The sequence below is a fragment of the Mus pahari genome, chromosome 2, assembly GCF_900095145.1.
Source record: "Mus pahari chromosome 2, PAHARI_EIJ_v1.1, whole genome shotgun sequence".
NCBI classification, from domain to species: domain Eukaryota; kingdom Metazoa; phylum Chordata; class Mammalia; order Rodentia; family Muridae; genus Mus; species Mus pahari.
The window spans coordinates 117,775,574-117,799,684 of NC_034591.1; positions in this window are offsets into that span (position 1 = coordinate 117,775,574).

Below are 24,111 nucleotides of genomic sequence, written 5' to 3' on the forward strand. Positions count from 1 at the left end.
TGTGTGTGTGTGTGTAGGCTGGAGGACAACCTTCGGTAGTGTTCCACAGGATGCTTTCCATCTTGGATTTGAGGCAGGGCCTCTCACTGAACCTGTCTAGGCTGGTCTTTCTCACCAGTTTGGCTAGACTGACTTGTCAGCAAGCCCCAAAGACCCAGCTACCCAGCTACCCAGAGGAGTTGTAAGCATGTGCCACCACAAGCAGCTTTTTAAATAGATGCCAGTTGTAGGTGTTGAGCTCAGATCCATCCTCATGCTTTTACGGCAAGCACTGACTGAGTTGTCTCTTTAACCCCCACCCCTCCCTCCACAGTACCAATCATAACTACGTGTCATGTATTAAGGCAAAACCACTGTGCATCCTTAGTTGAGTATCTGGTGTTTTGTAGTAAGATACAATAACCGTTCAACTCTCTTCCAAGTTCCATCTCCAGAAAGGGTGCTACTCCCTTTTCAGGAGGATAGACAACCCTTCCTTGACATGAAACTGATGGACAGTGAGAGAGTTTTTGGAGAACAGACAAGACAGGGGAAAGGAGAGACCAGTACTCTTACTGAGTGCTTACCCGGACTGAGCCCTGAGCTTACATTGCCCACAGCCTTGAACATGGGCACACAGAAAGCCACTGTGACTGTGTAAGCCCAGTGAGCCCTTATGGGGAGATGGGAGATGGAGGTGGGGGATCCCCAGAGGCTCATGGGCCAGCTAACCTGGCAGACAGCACAGTAACAAGAGGGATCCTGTTTCAAGTAAGGTGGAAGGTGAGGAGAGGAATGACAGCTGTAGCAGCCCTTTGACCTCCACGTGTGTGTCATGTGACTCCCCAGCACCAGCCATATAGACAGACACATATACAGACATACACACACAGTCTTACACACACACTACACAGACACACACATATAAACACATACACACATACTATATACACATAGACACATACACTCACGCATGTACAACACACACACACACACACACACACACACACACACACACACACACACACAGAGGCTGTCTTGAAAAATGGATTTACCCTAGAGCTTTTTTCCCCACTGTGAATTTCCCCACATGTACTGCTGAGTTATGTACTGAGCCAGGTGCTCAGGTCCAAAGATTTTGGAATTTGACATTTGGCGTTTGTTCAGCCTCCTCTTTGACACTTCTTTGCTTTTCTTTGTTAGGGGCAAGTGATCTCTCTCTCTCTCTCTCTCTCTCTCTCTCTCTCTCTCTATATATATATATATATATATATATATATATATATTCCTGAAAAATAATCTCCCAACCTCTTACAGCATTCTGCAAACAACAACATCATGTTTAGGCTGTAGACACACACCAACGATCTCATTGCATGGCCCTCTGTCAGTGTGGAGGAAAAGCAATCCAAGTTGAATTTGGAATGAATTACCTTCAAATGGCCATGCTTTGCAATGTCCCACTGTAATCTGGGATATTGCAAGCGGCTTAATGTGCTGGGTGATGACACGTATGACCATTATGTGGCTTGCCCTCATTGAATGCATTGGGCGCAGCCCAAATCATAAATCTGCCAGCAGACAAAACATAAAATTTACATGCAAGATCAAATCTCCCCTGTCCTGATTTTTACACAAGGGTCACCAGTGGGTAGTAAATTAAGATTCAGAATAAAAGTTACCTGCAGGTGCTAAATCACTAGACCATGCCAGGCTCGTAGAATTTTCTTTTGTTAATAATGCTAGCATTTGTTATCAGCGCCTGTGCATATATAAATGATGGGTTGATGTATGTGTAAGGAAAGGTGCCCTTTGTCCCTTAGAGATTTTGGATTTCTTTTGTCAAATGGAATCACATTGTTTACTCAAACAGCAGATTACATGGTCCCAAGATTTGGGTTTGAAAGCTAAACGTAGGGGAACAGGCATGCTTGGCTGGTCTGCGGTACTAATAAATCTCTGGTTGCCAAGAAATTACACATATATTTTAATTTCATTAGCTTTCAAGAAATATTTATGGAACACCTGCTGCCAGATACCATGTTCAGCACTGGGTGTGTGAAACTGATGAGGGCCATTCCAGGAAGAGACGAAACAGAGTGGATAAAGACTCAGTCCGGTGCTAGGGCAAGACTCATACATAGCTCCAGGTGTACTCCAAGCAGGACGGAATCTCATGTTGTAAACCAGGTGATTAAAAATCCCAGGAACAACCAAAGAAAGGCTCCTTTGAACACACGAGAGGTACAACGCAGTCTGTGATGAGGAGGTCCCCAGAATCTGCCAGCCTTTCTTTCTGATTGACAGCCATGTGGTAATGCAGAAAGGGTGGAATGTGATCGAAAGACATGGGCATTAGATAGGTTGCTGAGAAACCTTCTATCTGGGGTTAGAGAGTGGTTGTAGGGTAGGAGACGTGACAGGGCCGAGGAAAGATCGTGGAATTTTCCCGTGGGTTCCCCATGTACACAAGTGGTCCTTGCCACCCAGACATTAAACTAAGATGGTTTACAGAGACACTAAGTCCTTAGCACCATTCTGAGGTATAAGTTCTAGAAACCTTTCTGGTGGTAGCATAATGCCCTGTGAAGGCACAATACTGTAAAGTTACAAAGTACTCTTGAATATATGTTTTCCATGAGACCAATAGCCATATATTGTAAGAATTTGATATGAAAAAAAGTGAGTGTTTCACTTGTCATATTCATTCTTCTATAAAACTACTACCACCACCACTCCCACAATCACCACCCCTCTACCACCATCACTACCACCATACCACCACCATCACCACCATCACCACCATCACCACCATCATCATCATCATGTGTGGTCCTGAGGTTGGGACCTTATTCATGCTGTTCTTGGCAGCAGAGCTTTGTACGTCATGATGCATCACTCCATGGTGAAAAGTAAGTAGGAAGCCATGCTCTCTTCCTCTCCATCACAACTCGCCTTGCCCCACCTTAGGCAACCCAGTGTGCACATGAAGTGACTGGTTTGCTTTGGGGGGATGTTTTGCTGATAGGAGAACAGAGGGTTTCACATTTCACTGTCTTTGTATATCACCTCTAACTCTTCCCACCATAGACAGCAGGCTCCTTAGGCTGAGAAGAATAGAGGTAAGAATTCTATGCTGCATTGAAGTTAGAGCTGGGAGTTGCGGCAGCTCATGGAAGGCAAGAGGGTAAGGAATACAGGCACTTTCCGCCAAGTCCCACGATGCCATACTGTCATTGAGGACACAGCAGGAGTTTCAGTCTGATAAGGGCTCCCATGACTATAATGATAATAAAAGTGAACAATCACAACAAAATCCACTAATGGTTACTTAGAGATTATTACTTCCCAGCCTCTATGCTAAAGCCATATATCACTACCTTATTTTGCTTTGTTTCCTCATAGAGGTGCATTTCAGAAAAACACAAATAGATATTCCTTTCCCCTAGATAGCCATGTTATTCCTTTTGCATATCTTTACAGATATATCTTACGCACGCAGAAGCAGATATTTGTGTTTGTTCTTGACCCCAGCCTTCCTTTATGTTTTAAGTACACACCCCTGATTCACACCCAGCACCTTCAGTTAACAATATACTATTTAACAGAATTGTGGGGGTTTTTTAAAAGACAAAACTGGACTCATCTATTTCTGGTCATTTGTGGGAGGACAGCGTTATACCACAGTGTGTTGATCACAGTGTGTTCAGTCTTCTACTGAGAGCCACTAAAAATGTAATCATTTGATCACAGACATGGATGCTGCTGTAATGAAAACCTACAAGGATAGTGTCATCATTTGGAATCTGTGAGAGGTTGGTTCAGGATCCCTATAGATACCACACTTTGTGGATTGTCAAGTCTTGTATATAAAATTGTATTTTGTTTGCACAGACCTACATACTTCATCCTATAAGCTCTCCAGGGTGAGTTATCACCTAGAACAATGTACATCTTAGAGCAGTAATTGCCACAGTGCATGGTTCAGGAACAGAAATGAACATGTTTGGCATAGATAGAAATTTATACACCAGATACTTTTGACCCAAGGTTGCTGCAGTATGCTGATTTGGATCCTCTGGACAAAAGGCCCACTTTGTCTGTTTGTGGGACAGTATTTTAGGTGTGGAATTGCCAAGCATGTGTCATTTTGGTAAGCCCGTGCCATATGGCTCCACATCATGTTTGTATCCCCTTAGCTCTTCCTGTCCCCATTGCACAATGGTTACCTAAAGTTTGCATCCTCATCAATAAACTAGTTAAAAAATTCTTCTTTAGTGACTGACAAGATGCCCACTCAGTAAAGTATTCTGCACAAATACAAGATCCTGAGTTGTATGTGTACCTGTGTACACACACACAAATGTATATACATTGATACATGCACATACATACATGTTTATATCTGTACACACCCAAACACACAAAACATATATACATGGATACACACAGACAAATGTATGTGTATATGGATACACACACATGCATGCACACAAAGGTGTATTCATGAATACGCCATCCCTTTACATTATTTTTTTTAATTTTCTTTATTTACATTTCAAATGCTATCCCGAAAGTTCCCTATACCCCCCGACCCCTGCTCCCCTACCCACCCACTCCCACTAATTGGCCCTGGCCTTCCCTTGTGCTGGGTCATATAAAGTTTGCAAGACCAAGGGGCCTCTCTTCCCAATGATGGCAGATTAGGCCATCTTCTGCTACATATGCAGCTAGAGACACAAGCTCAGGGGGTACTGGTTAGTTCATATTGTTGTTCCACCTACAGGGTTGCAGCCCCCTTCAGTTCCTTGGGTACTTTCTCTAGCTCCTCCATTGGGGACCCTGTGTTCCATCCAATAGCTGGCTGTGAGCATCCACTTCGGTATTTGCCAGGCACTGGCATAGCCTCACAAGAGGCCGCAATATCAGGGACCCTTCAGCAGAATCTTGCTGGCATGAGCATTAGTATCTAGGTTTGGTGGCTGATGATGGGATGGATCCCTGGATGGGGTAGTCTCTGGATAGTCCATCCTTTCATCTTAGCTCTAAATTTTGTCTCTGTACCTATATCCTTTCATGAGTATTTTGTTCCTTATTCTAAGGAGGAATGAAGTATCCACACAATGGTCATCTTTCTTGGTTTTCTTCTGTTTTGCATAATGTATCTTCGGTATTCTAAGTTTCTGGGCTAATATCCGATCCCTTTACATTATTGTAACTACAATTGACCTCTTTGTCTGTGTTTGGTTATTTGCATTTTACATTTTTTTTTTCTTTCTATTGTGTGTGAGCTGTTTTTTTTTTAAGGGGGGGCTAGAGTTCTTATTCATGATTAAAGTTAACCTTTTGTCTGTAGTGTAAGTTGCTAGAATTCGCCTAGTTTGTCTGGTAGGCATTTAGACTTCACATATGTGCTTTTGCTGTGCTGACCAGCAGAAGGGTCATATAATCAAACCTTTCCTTTCATGTTTTGCTCTGTATCACTACACCTCCCATTGGGATGTGCCAAAAGAAACTCTAACTTGTAAAAATACTTCTGTGGTTTAATTTCTACATTTCAACCTTTGATCCACTACAGTTTATTCTGGTATACAATAAAAGCATGTATATTCATTTCTCATGTATCCTAATCCATGAGATTGTATAGGATAATATCTCACATCCTAGCATCACTTAGTGAAATGGGTCTTTCTTACCCACTGGAAATACATTTGTTAGACACCACAATTTCCTTGAAATTACATGGCAAGCATTTGAACCCATCATTGACCTCCCATGTACAGATCAGGAAACTGAGTCTTAAAGAGGTAATATAATATAAATGACTCATCGACCCTGGGTCTGTACCAGTGGCCATTATATTTTTCTGCTTCTCTCAACAGCAACTCTAGGTGTTTCTATCAGGAACAGATTCCTGACTTCTTCTCTAGTGTAATGTCCATACACTGTGGTTTGAATGTGAAATGTTTCCATAGGCTCCAGTGTTGAAACACTTCAGCTGCTGGTGCTGTTTGGGAAGAGCATGGAACCTTAAGAAGATTGAGCCTCCCTGAAAGAGAAATGTCATTAGGGGTCATTAGGGGTCTTGAAGAATTATTGTCCCACCCTACTTCTGTTCACATTTTGCTTCTTGAGAGTGACTGTAATGTGACAACCTAGCCTCCTGATCCTGTGGCCATGCCTTCCCTGTGTGATGCCCTGCCTTCGCCACCAAGATGGACTGTATCCCTCTGAGCCCTTTCTCCCTCAAGCTGCCTTGGTCAGGGCATTCCATCAAAGCAATGAGAATAGAACCAAGGCAGAGCGCTACTGTGCCTCAGCAGTCTTTGCTGTGGTACTGGTGGCTGCTGTCACTGGCCTCCTTTCTCAGCAGGTTCAAAGGAAGGTGCCAGAGCCCACTCTGTTAGTTTTGAATATGGACATCTCTACACATCTGTGCTACAAATACTGGCAGTCACCTTGGCAGAGCTGCTAAGACTTTGCTCATTTCAACTTGACAATAACAAGAAGAAGAAGAAGAAGAAGAAGAAGAAGAAGAAGAAGAAGAAGAACAACAACAACAACAACAACAACAACCACCAAACTTTCCTGGCCAAACTGGGGACTTGGCCACACGTCCTGGTCATTCTTTGTTATGTCTAGCAGAATGGGTTACATGCTTTGAGGCACCGATGTTCATTTCTTATTTTCTCTTACAAATGAGTAAGCTTTAAGTTATCTATGTTTCTTAAAGAAAATGAGATAATACAAAACATGAAGTAGCTAGTGCCTCTAATCCTGCCTCCCTGAAATAAACACTAATGTTGGGTCTGCTTTCTCCCACACTTGTTTTAAAAACAAATGCATATATGCACAAATATGAGATGCTCTCTTATACACTGCTTTCCCTTTTTACTTCAAACACGGCCGATTTATTCTGTGTTTACTGTGTTTAGATCTGTACCCCTTTCCTCCCATGGTTCCAGTGAGAGAACCCAGAACCTGGTGCTCACTAGACAGCCCCTCGACAAATGAGCTATGTCCCCAGCTATAAATTCACTTAAAAAAATAACTGCAACATTTCATAACATACTCAGTCTATCTATTAATAGTAGATACTGTAGATTTAAAAAAACATATTTTTTTTGTTATTGGTAGCACATTAATTACCATCTGGAACCATGTAGGTTTATGAATGTCCAGCAGTGGAATTGTCCAGTGTCAGGGGAAAATTATGGGAAAATAGAATAGGACTCTGTAAACCACACCCTAGTTTTACAAAGTATTCCAAAACATGGCAGTATTTGCTGAAAGTCTGCCAAGACTTAGCAGCACTAACTTTATGAAAGGGGGTCACTTTTCCTGGAGAAAGTTGTTGGAGAGGTCCTTGTTATACAGGAATGTGTAGCCAGCTGCTGAGTGATCACGTGTGGTCTCCGTCGCTTTTCTACCTCTCCATGACACCAGAAGCTGGTCCATTTCCCTTCGCAGGGGCGGGTGCAGCACAGTGTTTAGGCTCCACCCACCTGGGAACCAGTGAATGGGTTTTCCTGTTCCATTTGCAGTTGTTTGGGGAGGGGGGGGGGCGGTTTCTTCTCTTTTTCTTTCTGAGTTGGCTTCTTGATTGGGCTGGAGTTTTCCTGGGCCCACACTGTGATCTAAAAGTGTAGCAGGGAACGGTTACTGTGGCCCAGGGAGCTGAGGACAGGGTGGGTTTATGTAGAGTGGCCTAGTGTTTTCTCTCTTACAGCCACCCCAGGCACCAAACTAAACAGCAACAAGAGACACAGCAGGCCAGTTGATATGTGTCCTTGTGTCTATGCAAGTCTCCAGTTCTTAGCTTGGTGTTTTTGGGGGTTTTGAAGATCTGATCTGTATGAAGGAGAAGAGAAAGCTATGTGTGAGGGAGTGTATGTATGCAAGTATGTATGTATGTATGTATGTATGTAAGTATATGTGCATACATGTCTTTAACCTTTAATGTACTGTCCCACCCAAAGGACGCCTCTTCTTTACTATCTTATGTATGAAACTCTGTGTATATGTATACACAAACACACATATGTGGATAATTTAGAGTCCGCATGACAGGTCACATGGTATCTGTCATTCTGAGTCTACCTTATTTCATACAACATGGTAATTGCTCTGCAGTTCCTGCAAATGGCAGAATTTCATGTTTCCAGCAGACTGAAACGTCATTGTGTAGCCGTGGCACATCCGTGTGTTGATGGCATCAGGTCAGTTCTGTATCTTGGCTAGACATCATAAATATTGCCACAGCAAACATAGATGTGCAGGTGGGAAAGCAACAGATCTACTGCAACCTGAAGCAATCATCGGTCCATGTATATCCCTAAGCCTGAGCTCATTTAGAGATGATGTGGCTGAGGTTAGACGAAAGGAAACAATCCACAAACAAGCACCTGGTCCTTTCCTCCTCCCCCACCGTAGTTACTTCACATTTCTACCACCTCCATCCTCTGAGAAGGAGACAGAGCACTGACGGGTTAGATCAGGCCACTCTGTGTCATAGCGCCATCCTACGTATTGGATGGTGTTGCACAGCCACCTTAGCCCCTTCCTACGACTTGCTTTTGGCATCCCATCACAGTTGTATTGTATTGCCCTCAGGGCATTGTACAGCACCCCCACCCCCAGGCACACTACACGAGTGGAGAGCCGGCGTGCTGAGAAATTTGAATCCGTCTCCATCCATGGAACCTGAGGCACAGGAAGCAATCCACAGCACCCAGTATGTTCACTGGAGAGAAAAAGGGGGGCTCCAATGTGCCCCAGAGCTGAGGTTTGAGACAGCGCTATTTCATCATGCTAAGCCAGACAGGTCTCTCTAGAAACTCATACCATTCTCCAGGATGGCTGCTTTCTATAGATGAAAGAGAATTCCAGTCTGTTTCTTTGTTCACGAAGTGCGTCTTTCTGGGTAGGATGTGCTAGACATGGGATGGGCAGGATGCCCACTGATACTTGTTGGTGGAGGAGCAGGGTGGGTATCCTGGGCTGTGGGCTGCTTTTTGTTCCTGTTACTCTTACCAAGGGCCTTATTGTTATTCTAGGAGTGCAGATACCAGCTTAAGAGCTTTCTTTCAGTCAAACTTTGAACTCTGTTGTGCTGCAACTCAGACACCAAAAAAAAAAAAAAAAAAAAAAAAAAAATCTTTGTTGTTTTTCTGCACGGAAACCAAAGGCAGAATTTTTTTTTTTTTAAAACTTGATGCAAAGTAACTTCGATTTTTTTTTTTCAAGTCCTGTCAGTTAATTGTTTTCCTCTCTTTCCTGGGTCAGTGATGAGTGCGGGCTGCTCTCACGTGTCTTTTAATAAGGTTTAGATCCAGCCTGCTCAAACTCCCTCCAAATGTGCTGGAGCTGGTGTTGCAACTTTGTCTTTTTCTTAAAATAGGAAGATTCTGTTTCATTTTAGGCTCCAAGTAAATTCTTGCCTCAAGAGCACCCGTGTAAGTTTCAAGCACCCTGAGATGGAAGCCTTTTGATAAATGGCACCATAAACACAAGCAATTTTCTACATCTTGTTTGTAGGCTTTTGAAATTTACAAGGTTTCTCTTTAATACAATTGTCTATGCCAGCTAACGGGCACTTTTACAGTTTTTATCATTAGGAAAAAAAAAATCCTACAGTCCTCCCCTTGGATCCTTTATTCTGCACAGAGCATAAATAATTCCAAATAATCTGCAGTGGTTCGGCTGCTGTTTGATTTGCTAGCCCTGGGTGAGGCGCTGGGATTTTGCCAACCTTCACACTACTTCTACTATGAGCATTTTTATGGGTTTTTTTGAGTTTGAAAAGGCCAGGGCAAATCTTAAACTGTCTGATATGGGTCTGACCGATGCATACAGAAATGACAAAGTATAGTTTTGGAGTAATGATGATATTTGACCTCAGGTCCTTGCCATGTCTTCCAGCAGCCAGCACGCTTTCGAGGACAGACTGAGCAATGTCTTCAGATTAGCTCAAGGCTTGGCAGGCTCTCTCGCAGAGTGTCCTAGCTCACAGCTTGGTGGCCTCTCATGTCCTGCAGTGTTGGAGAGGGAACCCAGGGCAGCAGGCACATTTGACAAACATCCTACCCCTGAGTGGTCTCCCCAGCCCTACTCAATAGCTTGACAGATGCGGAGCCCTGTCTTTCTTTTACTGGAACAGTTGAGTTTGTCATCCTATTAAGGATAAATAAGATAAAGCCAGTTGACCTCCCCAAAGTGCCTAAATAATTCTAAAATATGTAAAAAAAATATTTTGCCCTTACCATAGTTATATGTGACTACTCTCAGCATATTATAGCAAAGAATTAATAAATATGTCTATAGAAGATACATTTTATATATAGTACATACACATATATGTATATATATATGCATATCATATATCTGCATCTTCTACTATATACACACACATATCTTCAGAGTACAAGAAAATTTAAACCTTCCTTTGTAATTATTGGTCTTGTATTGCTCCATAGGACTGTTTTACACCAGACCTGGAGGCACATACCGGTTATCCCAGCACTTGGGAATCTGAGGCAAGAGAATCTTGAATTTGAAACTAGCCCAGGCTGCATGAAGACCACCGTCCCCCGGTCTCAAAATAAAAGAAACAAAAAATCCAAACAAATAAATAATAAATAAACAAAACCTTGTAAAGACCTCTTCAACTATAAGCTGTAACAAGAGCAAAATGACAGTGATGTAGATACGGGTAAATTAGCATTTCTTTCAGGTTAACCGGGGAGAGAAGAAACTTCTGAGTTAATACAATGGCAGCTTATCAGGGCCCCTGTCTCCTTCTAGCCCTTAGTTTTTCATCCTGAGTATATATTGTTGGCTTCTGCTCCATAATAATTGCTAGAGTTACACAGTCAGGACCCAGGTAATAAAACCAGTAAGAAGGGGAGGTCTCTGTCCTTGTCACACACACAGAAGTTCTACTTCGACTTTGTTGGTAAAAACTTAACTACAAGCTAACACCTACCAACGAAGAAGATGAGGAAATAAATTATTTCATTTGGTTGGCACTGTACCCAGCTGAGAATCAGGGTTCTGTTATTGAGAGAGCCAACCAGTGTGCTGTGGTCTTTGTCACATCATCATCCAAGTGGGGGAAAGAAGTGCACGTTCCAGGTTAAGATAGTTCTCAGGAAAAGGCTGTCTTTGTCTTTGCAGTGAACCTCATTTCTCTTCTCCCTGGCTGACATCAAGCAGTTAGAAAAAGTTAAGGTCATGGCAGGAGGGACACACACACACACATACACACGCGTGCACGGGAGTGTGTGTATATGTATGTCTATATAGTATATATATATGTATATGTATACATGTGAAAATATAGACATTATATATATATACATGTGAAAATGTAGACATGTATACATATGTGTATATGTATATATATATATATATATATATATATATGTGTGTGTGTGTGTGTGTGTGTGTGTGTATGTATATGTATATGTGTATGTGTGTATACACAATGTATTTACAGAAGGCACCTCTGTAGCCTGTGCTGATGTCTGGCACCTGGACTATCCCTGCTGTGGCATGGGGTTGCTGGCCCTGGCTCTCCCTTGAGTACATTCTTCCCTGTGTCTGGCATGGTTTGATCTCTGGGTCCAGCAGGAATCCTTAGGTGCAGCTGACTGCTGTCTTCCCTACTGCTTGTATTCATGAGTTCTCTTTGAGTTCTTAGGACTCTTGCATTCCCAGGAGCGTTGCATGTGAGCACCTCTGGGGGAAAACAGACTGGGCAGACCTTAGGCCCATACCCTTTTCCTGCCCTAGAAACCTCCAGGAGACACTAGCCCAGGGCTTTTCTCAGGGGAGTGGGGTCCACCCCTTCTACCATTTCTTCATCTCTGAAGGTGGAGGGAGAAATCTTGGCTCTTTATTGTCCTCTGTCATCAGTTGCTCCCTCACATGCCCCATTGTCTTTCTATGTTGAATAAATCATTGTTCTGGGGCTAGCTGCTCCTTCTGTTCCCAGTAAGTGTCATGGCTTATCCTGGGTAAGAACTGAATGGGGAGATCTTATAAAGTGTTCACAAGAAAGTATGCTTCATAAACCTCCTTTAACACATATAGAAGCTATTCATTTCTTTTTTTCTGTGGGTGTATTTACGAGTGTGTGGGGGTACATCTGCAAAGCCATGGACACCTGTGTGTCTTCTTCAGTTTTGTCTCCACCTTGTTTTAGAGACAGGGACTCTCACTGAACTTGGAGATCATCAGTTGACTAGACAGGCTGGCCAGAAAGCTGTAGGGATCCTTCTGTCTTCATCCCTCCAGGGCTGGCATTGTGGGAAGGTGCCACTGCCCTGGGCCCTTTATGTGTGAGCTGGGAATCTGAACTTCATCATCCCTTGAACCAACTTATCAGCCACACTGTTCATCTCCCAAGTCAGACACAGGCTGCAGTGTCGACTGCCATGGAAATTACCTTACCTCTATTCGATTATTCAATTATTCGGGGCATGCACTAAAGAATCCTGGTTACAGCTTTTTATAACAGTCTGTTAGGTGGCAAGATTAGAATTGCATTTTTTTTAAAAAAAAATAACATTAAATTGCTTGGTTTAAAAAAAGTTTTAAAGATTTATTAATATGTGTATATGTGTGTTGCTGTGAGTATATGTCCCATGTGCATAGGTGCTCACAATAATCAGAAGGTGTAGGATTCCCTGGATTTAGAGTTACAGGTGGTTAGGAGTACTCCAATATGGGTGATGGGAACCACCCTTGGGTTCTCTGAAGAGCAGGAGGCACTTAACCACTTAGCTGTGTCTCCACACGTACTCATAAATGTTTTCAACCCCAAGTTTGCAAATCTTAAATGAATGGATAGAATCATGAACTACAGATGTATCCAAAGTGTGCCATGGGGACAAAGGAAAAACATTTTTCAAGATCTCTCTCTCTCTCTCTCTCTCTCTCTCTCTCTCTCTCTCTCTCTCTCTCTCTCTCTNAGATCTCTCTCTCTCTCTCTCTCTCTCTCTCTCTCTCTCTCTCTCTCTCTCTCTCTCTGTCTAGACTTCAGGTGCTGTTTCCCCCTTGGCATTTTGATCATCTTAATTCAAACTCAGATACCTGTGGCGAATTTGTTATTCTGCACAGAAGTGATGTGAAATTTTCACTGCATGTTGTGAGCAGTGATGGCTGTAAGGAGCATGTGTGGACCTCCTCCCTCCAGCCCTTGCCTGGAGCCTTCACCTCCCACTGCACGTGGGCTTATCAGCTGCCACAGTGGTGTCCACATTAAGCACATGTTTTATTCTGCCTCCTGTACTTGGTGATACTCAGAAAGGAGGGTCGTTAAGGAGCCGAGAGGGGAGTGCCAGAGTTTCTAAAGCAATAAACATTTTCTTTATCTTTCTCTCTTTCTTGTCGGTGGCTATTAATCGTGAACTTTTGTGGTACTGGAAGCTGTAAAAAAAGAGCGATAAAATTGCCTTTGTGAATTGTGGGGTGCTGAGCCCGTGGCATTTATATGTTTAGATATTTATTTATTTAAAATGCATCTTTCCTTTAAAGATCTAATAAGTTTGCTTGAGAGGCCCAGGGTAGCCACTCTTTCTTATAAGGTGGCCCGATATTAATCTAGAGATTAATAAAGTTCTGCCTCTGTCCTGGGGCTATACAAGCCTGGGTGACTTTTGGTCAGAGTCCCTCATATTTTTTTTTTGCTGGAGAGGAAAATGCCTTATGATTTTGAGAGGCTTTATTGAATCTTAACTGGAAGTTTGAGGCTTTCCAATCCATCCGCTAAGAGCAATGGACGCCCCAAGTCTCTGCTGCATCGGTCGTAAACACTTGCTTTGGAAGGGACAGGCAGTTTGTCACTCTTCCAGTGGCCTCTCGGGTGATTTTTCTAGGTCAGCTTAAATGCTTTGAGAAATTTAAGGCTATTTAATCCTGTGGATCTTAAAGAAGATTCTAGAGCAGTGGTTCTCAACCTTCCTAATACTGCAACCCTTTTTAAAATTTTTCTTTTTCTTTTTATTAATTTATTCTCTCATATATTACATCCAGAGAGCAGTTTTTCCACCTTCCTTCTGCCCTTCCACTTCTTCTCCTCCCTCCCTCCCCATCCATTCCTCTCCTCCATTTCCCTTCAGAAAAGGGCAGGCCTTCCAGGGATGTCAACCAAACATGGCATATCAAGTTGCAATAAGGTTAGGCATCTCCCCTCACGTTAAGGCTGGACAAGGCAACCTAGTTAGAAGACAGGGATGGCAAAGTGGGCAGCAGCATCAGAAACAGCCCCTGTTCCCTCTACTAGGGGTTCCATGAAAACACCCAGCTACACAGTTATGACAAATATATATCTCACAGCCACAGAACCTTTGACTCAGAATTTGTCATGCCAGCATGATGTGCTGGGGTAGAGGTGGCACAGAAATTGTGGGAGTGGCTAACCGATAACTGGTCCAGCTTGAGACTCATGCCACAAGAGGGATCCCACCCCTGACGCTGCCTGAAAGATCAGAAACCAGAGGCTGGATCACTCAGGGACCTAGGATAGAATGAAATACAACTGGTAAAAAAAAAAAAAAAAAAAAAAAAAAGTCAATGAAATGATACCTAATGATATTCTCCTATGCTCAGAGATGGGGTGCCTAGCCCAAGTGTAATTCAGAGAGGCTTCATCCTGCAACTGATGGAAACAGATGCAGAGACCCACAGTCAAACGTTAGATGGAGTGTGGGGGATCCTTCTGATGAAAGGGGAGAAGGATTGTAGGAGCCAGAGGGGTCAAGAACACCACAAGAAAACCCACAGAATCAACTAACCTGCTTTTACAGGGGCTTGCAGAGACTGAACTGCCAATCAGTCATGTTTTGACCCTTTAGTACAGATCCTCATGTTGAGGTGCTCCCCAACCATAACATTATTTTTGTTGCTACTTCATAACTATGATTTTGCTACTATTCTGAATCATAATGGGAATATCTTTGTTTTCTGATGGTTTTAGGTAACCCCTGTGAAAGGGTTGTTGGACTCCCAGAGGGGTCACAACCCACAGGTTGAGAACCACTTTTGTAGGGCAAACCTTAAAGGTCTGAAAACCATTGTCCAGAACCAGGTAAACAGGAGATCTAGTTCCCAACGCAGCCAGGGGAAGAGCGCCCCTGCAAACCGAGATCAGTGTCGAGTGTTATATATATGCTTATTGTTTCTTATGGTAAGAGTTTTACAGAATCATATATTAAAGGATTAAATAATACAGAAATACGTTTTAATAAAAGCAGGCAGTATAAACCTGTGCAAATTGCTATTGAAAATAAGCACTGTGTGTATCTGTAATTGAGAGTTTGAGGTTATCATGGGCTAAAAGGTGAATGAGTTCCAGGATAGCCTAGGAAACTTAGTAAGACCTTTAAAAAAAGGAAGGAAAACAAGGGACTGGACAGATGGTTCGGAGGGTAAGAGTGCTTGCTGTATAAGCATGAGGACCTGAGTTTGGTCCCAGGATGCAAGAACAAGTTGAATGTGGGCACCTATAACCCCAGAGATGTGAGGGTTGCAGAGAGGAGGAGCTGTGAGAAAATGTAAGCTCCAGGTTCAGGGAGAGACTCTACCTCAAAGGAGTAAGGTGGAAAGTCCCTTAGGAGGAAACCCAATTCCCCCACTGCCCTGGCCTCTGTACAAGGTGGGGTATGTACACCTACCCAGGTATATGCACATATACAATATACATGCACACACGCGCACGCACACACACACACACACACACACACACACACACATACGCACACACACACACACACACATACGCACACACACACACACACACACACACACACACATACACACACACACATGAAAAAAAGAAAAAGGAAGAAAGGAAAGAAGGAAGGCCAGGCCAGGCTAGAAGAAGACAGTGCAAAATCACTCTTACTTAGAGCTCATCAGGTATATAGATTTCAAAGAGGTGAATGACTCATATTGCGTGGCACTTGCGTGCTTAGAGACTATGGCAAAGCAGAGGAGATGTGGTCACTTTGCAGATCAATGCCTCTCCAACCTCATCTTATTCCTGCCAGTGTCAGAGGGTGAAGTCTCCAAGGTCTGGGAAGAAGAGAAACAGGCACAGCACAGGTCCGACCTTCCTACTTTTGTGGTAGCATATCCTTTCTGGAAGGCAGTAGATGCTAGTCAGTATTTTTTTAGACTTCTAGGTTGTGTTGCTATTTGCTGTTCAAAGTCTTTGAGACTACCTCTTTGTGTGAGAGGGCTCTGTACTCTCTAATCCCCCACAATCCCCCAAGGCATCAGAGTTGGCCAAGCGGTTTGCACTGGTTATTTTATTGGCAGAACAGGAATCATTCTGCATCCTTCCACGCCATTAACTGAGGCACAAGCTCTTAGTCAAATCTAGAACGCTCGCATATGGTTAATTTCCCTAACCAGCATGCCCTGGGGATCACCTGTCTTCTCCTTTCAAGGTTGGACTTACAGTCAGGCTGGCATGCCCACCCAGAATTTCATGTGGGTCCTGGGAATCCAAACACAGGCTCTCAAGTTTGCACTAACCACTACCATTTCCCCAAGCATTCTCTGTAACTTTGAAGTTTGCCATTAAAAGTTGGTTAATTATGTGAATCATATAGAATGTATAATTGGGAAGGAGGGAGGGGGAGGAGAGAGAGAGAGAGAGAGAGAGAGAGAGAGAGAGAGAGAGAGAGAGAGAGAACATGTTGCTGAGAACTGAACCCACGTTTGTTGATGTTTCCCTGCGGATGTTGCTTCCCGTGGACACCTCCACTTCTTCCCGATGAGGAGCTGTCCTTCCACAAGAAGGGACAACAGTAGCTAATACCTAGGATCCCAGGGAAGGCTGAGTAAGAAAATGAACACAAATTGTTTTTACTACAATCAAGGACCTTCACTCAAGGACACAGTGAAGGATAGATTTTTTGGAAATTTTCTTTATAAAACCATAATTTCCAAATCCCTTTGAAACCTGGATCCTGCCGGGTATGGTAGTGCACACCTTTAATCCCAGCATTTGGAAGGCAGAGGCAGGCGGATTTCTGAGTTCGAGGCCAGCCTGGTCTACAAAGTGAGTTCCAGGACGGCCAGGGCTATACAGAGAAACCCTGTCTCGAAAAACCAAAAAAAATTAAAAAAATAAAAAAATAAAAAAGACACCAGCTCTGAAACCTGGATCCTTGGAGTTGGGAAGTGAATTGGCATGCTTGACTTTTCCTGAGAAGACGTGAACATCTACTTACTCCACAGAGGACACTTGAGATGGACCAAAGAAATGGTGGTACCCAAGTCTACCTTATTGAACCAGTGGTTTTATTGGTGACACAGTAGTATAGGTGAAGGGTGGGTTGCAGGATTGTGAATAAATCAAAGTGCTACATTGCAGAAGAACACCCCTACCGTGAATGATGACTGAGGAAGCTGCATCTCCACAACTCCCTGCCCAAATACCAGACAATTCCGTGGAAGAGTTGCTTATTGTTTACGTAAGGAGGGAGGGGCCATCATAGACCTGGTGACTTCCTGGGCTTGGTGAGCTTCCCTAGCTTCCTGGGTGCTCTGATGCTCCCTCTTCCCTCCTGAAGGGCATGCTTTACTTCTGTAGAGATGAAAAGGCCCCGACTTAATCTTGGAATAACAACAATGGGATCTTTGCAGAACACTTGTAGATGCCGGCCTCTCAGGAGAATGGAAAATAGCTTTGGATACTTCATGACCTTGATTTAATTAGTCACTGTTTAGAAAATACAAATGGCCCAGGCATTCTAATGGATTACATTCCAATGTCCATCGTGAAATCATTCATCTTTATTGATTCTTTTGACATAGCCCGTTTGGCGTCTACATAAAGCAAATTCTCTGTGGAGTGCAAATTACTGTCCTTTATGAATCTACACAAAGATGTCAGTTTAGTTTATTTTTTTTTTTTCCTGATGGTAGATCTAGGAGACAGATTGAGCCAATTGAAGAAGGTATATCTTACTGTCTTAAGACATTGCTGTATAGATATCCTCTCCCTTCAGGTAGGTATGAAGATTCATCTCTCTGTATTTGTTTTCCTTGTATTTAGAATCCTCTGAACCCTTGCACAAGCAGTTCTCAAGCCACGGGTCATGACCCTTTTGGGGGTCGAGCAACCACTTCACAGGAGTCACACATCAGGTACTTACAGTATGATTCATAGCAGTAGCAAAATTACAGTTACGAAGCAGCAACAAAAAAAATTATGATTAGGGACCACCACAACAAGAGGAACTGTATTAAAGGGTTATGGCATTAGAAAGGTTGAGAACCACTGCCTTAGCATATGTGGACAGTAATCTGTGAGGTTTCAAGGCATAATTAACATCATAGGCCTGTTGACCAGGGGCCCCCATTTTACACAGATTGATTTCTACAGTAAATAGAAAATTATAGGCCTAGGACTTCATGCTAGACATTGGTCATGTGTGTGGCTGTACTAGCACCATCCCCAAGAAGTTTTCCCTTCTTCCCACCAGCAAGACATATGCATACAAAGTAGAGCTGGATCCAGTCTTCCTAAAGACCTAGTAAGGATTGAGGCACCATGACTATTGTTCCTACCACCAGGAGACAGACTAGAGTTAGGGACCAGAGAACACAAAGGCACCATTCTGAGTACCTCTGTTTGCTTCCATCCTCCGATACTTGCGATGGTTCCTCTCTGATCACCCTTTCCCGCAGAATGGCTCCTGAGATTTAAGTCTTCTTCATGTCACATGATACCTTCGAGTCGATTTCAAGCCAAGGATGATAATGCTTACATTGAGGCTGGTGTTGATTTCTTTCATAAAACAAAACCCGGAAATAGGTGTTCCAGGCTGCGGGCAATCCTCCCAGAACCCCAGGCACACAGCTGTTTTCCTACTTTGCGTCTCTGCAGTTCTTCCTGGTTCAAAAGGGTTGTTTGAATTCCTGCTACCCCACCCACATACCTGTGTGGTTCTGCCTGCAGAAACACTGTGGATCCGAACTGGAGGACGGGAACTCCCGAAAAAGAACAGGGCTGCGAAAGGAAACATGGGGCCCTGACAAAAGCTTCTCTGATCAAGGCCCATATTTTTATTGTTGGAACTGGCTTAAATACAAGGAAGAGTTCCCAGCATTCCCCTGAGTCCTTAGAAGTTGCCACGGCGTTCTCGCGATGATGGGCAGTCCTGGCAATGGCGGGCAGGTGTCGCGATGGTGGGCGGTGACAGTGGGCGGTCCGAGGACGCTGTGTTCGGCTGGTCTGCTGTGCTCCGGCTGCGCGACCCCCAGCATGCCTGTAAAAGGCAGGACACCATTTAGAGGGAGGAGCCAACACATACCTGCCAATAGAAAAGAAGAATATACAAGAAGGGTCACCCATCAGCAGGAAAGAAGGCAGAAGAATCTGCATCCAGCTTCTTAGAACAGATTTTTCTAGAAGGTATACATACTGCTTCTGCTTAGTCACATGGCTACATCAAGGAAGACAGGGCGACATACTCTTATTCTGAGCAGCTGTGTCTCTGCTAAAAACCGGAAGGAAGCTCTAGTGATAGGAAGTGAAGGAGAAAAGTCTCACAGGCAGAGAACCAATGTTTTCTTCTTCATATCTTTTATTAGCAATCATTAAAGAGAAGACTTTATACACTGTCAACAAGACAAAAAGGCCACCAACAGATTGGGAAAGGATTTTTACCAATCCTAAATCTGATAGAGGACTAATATCCAATATATACAAAGAGCTCAGGAAGCTGGACTCCAGAAATTCAAATACTGCTTGTGGACGTTGTACATCGTGGTGCGGAGCCTAGTGCGCACCACGATGTACAACGTCCACAAGCAGCTGAAAGAATGTTCAACATCCTTAGTCATCAGGGAAATGCAAATCAAAACAACCCTGAGTTTCCATCTCACTCCAGTCAGAACGGCTAAGATTAAAAATTCAGGTGACAGTAGATGCTGGTGAGGTTGTGGAGAAAGAGGAACACTCCTCCATTGCTGGTAGGATTGCAAGCTTGTACAACCACTCTGGAAGTCAGTCTGGCAGTTCCTCAGAAAATTGGACATAGTACTACTGGAAGACCCAACAATACCTCTTCTGGGCATATACCCAGAAGATCTTCCAACTGGTAATAAGGACACATGCTCCACCATGTTCATAGCAGCCTTATATATAATAGCCAGAAGCTGGAAAGAACCCAGATGTCCCTCAATAGAGGAATGGATACAGAAACTGTGGTACATTTATACAATGGAGTACTACTCAGCTATTAAAAACAATGAATTTATGAAATTCTTGGCCAAATGGATGTATCTGGAGGATATCATCCTTAGTGAGGTAACCCAATCACAAAAGAAGTCACTAGATATGCACTCACTGATGAGCGGATATTAGCCCAGAAACTTAGAATGCCCAAGATACAATTTGCAAAACACAAGAAAAACCAAGAAGGATGACCACTGGGTGGATACTTCATTCCTCCTTAGAATAAGGAACAAAATACCCATGAAAGGATATAGATACAGAGACAAAATTTAAAGCTAAGATGAAAGGATGGACTATTCAGAGACTACCCCATCTGGGAATCCATCCCATCATCAGCCACCAAACCCAGATACTAATGCACATGCCAGCAAGATTCTGCTGAAGGGACCCTGATATAGTGGCCTCTTGTGAGGCTATGCCAGTGCCTGGCAAACACAGAAGTGGATGCTCACAGTCAGCTATTGGATGGAACACAGGGCCCCCAATGGAGGAGCTAGAGAAAGTACCCAAGGAGCTGAAGGGGGCTGCAACCCTGTAGGTGGAACAACAATATGAACTAACCAGTACCCCCTGAGTTTGTGTCTCTAGCTGCATATGTAGCAGAAGATGGCCTAATCNGCCATCATTGGGAAGAGAGGCCCCTTGGTCTTGCAAACTTTATATGACCCAGCACAGGGGAATACCAGGGGAATAGTGGGAGTGGGTGGATAGGGGAGCAGGGGTGGGGCGGGGGTATAGGGAACTTTTCGGGATAGCATTTGAAATGTAAATAAAGAAAATAATAATAATAAATTAAAAAAGGATAATGTAAAAAAAAAAGAGAAGACTTTATGACTTATATTTAATGATATATGATAAATCCCTGTACCCAGTTAAAAGGGGGTGTGGTGTCCACACTGTAGGTAAGAATGAACCTGAGGAGGTTTGCTTTTCTAATAAACCAAGTCATGTCAATAGCAATTGCTATTGCCTTGAATAACTTATGTGGACTTTGACCACTGATGCCAAAGTTCAAGCCCCAGAAAGTTAGCTCTCCTGCACCCAGAGTTATATTTGAATAAATATTAGGAAACTCATTTAAGGCCATGGTCTGCTAAGGGAAAGAAGGAATTGATGGTAGGAGCTCAGTCTCCTGTTTTGTCCCTGTCATCTTTCCCCAGCAGCTCTGACAAATGACTCTTTTCTCAGTGGCTTAGAGTGTCCCATAGTTAGAGAGGGGAGAAGTCTTGTGAGCTTGGGTGGTTTCTCCCTTCCAGGCTCCATCCATTCTAAACCACTGACCCCATAACTTAAGAACATCTCCTTATTTTAGCATGACCTAGTTAATGATTATTAATTATTAATAGCTCCAACGAGTCCTTTCTCCCATGTAATATACCATACAAGTTTGAGGGATCAAGGTGTGAACTTCTTTGGGGAGGGGTGAGCATTGCTTCATCTACCATGGATGGTGACTCATAGTAAGATGACCCTTTTACATCACAGCTCAGTGCACATGTGCAGTAGAAAGCTAAAATGAGTCCCACCAAGCAATACTTACTTATTCTATTCTATTTTATGACTTCATTTTTAAGAAATGGTGGTCATGACCCAGAAAATTGATTTTATGACCCCAAGGCTAATAAGAAAAATCACAGTCAAACCTTCTCCATTTCCATTGCTATTTCCTCAGTCCTCTCACCCCCCCCCTCTTTGGATTATTATGAAAAGATAGGTCCCCAAATGCTGCCCATGGTTCCTATCCTCCTCTGTTGAGGCTCCAGCAGAGGAAGCTCTCCAGTTCTTTCCTAAGGCCTTAATTATGCATACACTGCTTGATCCCAGCTGATAGAATTCCCTACAATCACCACACTAAGAACTTTGTTTCTAAGACCTGTCTCTAAACGATGCTCCTTGAAATCCCAAGGCTCTAGGAAAAATTCTAAGATGGCACATCGTTGCAGCTTTGATCCACTCGTAGCCTGAGACTCTGAATTCCTTTGAAATTTCACAGATGTCAGTCAGAGAGCATCACTATCAATGAGGAATGTCTGCTATGGGTCTAGGAGAGGCATAGCAGAGTGGCCAGGTTTTTGCCATCTTTGGGGCTAGAGGATGTCTTTCTTTCCAATTGGGATAAAAATATCCGTGAACGAATAAAGCCAGAGGGGAGAAAAATAAGCCTGGGCTGGATAGGACTTTCAAGAAGAAAACTCTATCTTCTGTTTGTGTGAAGAACACGATGAATAAGATGGCAATTTGTAGGAGGCGAGGGAAGAGCGATGATTTTTGTCACCGGGGAGTGTAGAACTGTAAGGATACAAATCACGTCCTTGGGCTAACAGAATTCTTAGCTCATTAAAGCCTATTGCTGCTTTTACAACCATCCCCAGCATCATGAAACTCTGCTTTATCATCTCGACAGCTCTTCGCCTTTCCTTGGCTCTTTCTCTGTCTTAGAGCAGAGATCGCAAGCTCATATACCAACTGGGAAGGCATTACCCAAGAATGGAGTCAGGCTGCCTGGGCTCAAGTTCCAGCTCTGTCACTTTGCATGACCTCGATGTTGAACAACTTGTTCAACCTTGGGGTCCTCTGTTTGTCTTTGAATGCTGTTCACATTCTGTCTGGGTGCCCGGAAATTGGGAGACATTTGTCATTGGATGCCCTTGGATATTTCCCTCTGCCTTGTCAGGTCTTTTAAAGGAGTCACTGAGATTCTCAAATGTGATGAACATGTTGTGACTGGTAAGTGGCAGTCATCACAGCGCAGTTAGAACTGATGGCTCTTGTTTGTACCACAGCTTTGCTGAGCCGTAGGTATTTCTTTATTCATACGTTTTCTTTAAGTGCAGAGGGCAGGTCAAGTGGCAGCTTTACTTGCTGTCTCTCTTGTTGCCTAGCAGAGTGGACTGAGTCATCCCCCCCCGCCCCCCCGCAATCCCGCAGTCTTCTCTTTCTCAAGGAGTTGTAGGACTGTCCCACTGCATTGTTAGAGATGTGCCGTTAGATGTGTTGACCCCTGTTCAGACTTTGCAGAAGAGCATCTGCAGGACTCTCTGGCTAGGTTTTCCATACAGTACTCCTACCTCGAAACCTGCCTAACCCATCCCCTACAGCACATGGCTCCTTCTGTAATACCGTGCCTGGATCCATCTCCAATATGAAATAGAATCCCAACAGCATCGGTTGAAAGAGTAGATAAACAATTTTAACAGAGTTTTTTGGTGAACAAAATTCCAGCATGTACGAATTGACAAAATCATACATGATCCGTCACCTTGAGCTCCTGTGGTTGATGTGTGTGTGTGTGTGTGTGAGAGAGAGAGAGAGAGAGAGAGAGAGAGACAGACAGACAGACAGACAGACAGACAGACAGACAAAAGTTACCCTGATGGTGCAGGCCTGTGAACTCAGCCATAGTGGAGAAACTGAGGCAAGAAGATCACGAGTCCTCTCTTGGCTACAGACAAAGTTCAACACTAGCCTGAGTAGCTAAGCAAACAATTGCAAAAAGGGCCAGGTGGATGTAGTGGCCTGGGAGTCAGAGGCAGGAGGATCACTAATTTGAAGCCCCTCCCCCAGGAAGGCTATGTAATGAGATCCTATCTCAAAAACAAACAAAATCCAAGACAAGCATATGATTCCTCAGTGTAATGTGCAGACTGTATGAGAAAGGATAGGGTTCTGGGGACATTGCAGAAGGCTCTGTCTAGTTTAGGGTAGTCTAGAGAAAGACTGAGTGGATGACCAAAGGTGATGAAGAATATTTTCTGGGTTGAATCAGATAGTTAGTCAATCCCTCAAAACCTCCCTGACACTCTACTTTCACATTGCAGTCGAAACACTGGGCTTTGGCATGTCTAAACAGTAGTGGTTTAAGGTTCAAGGGAGCA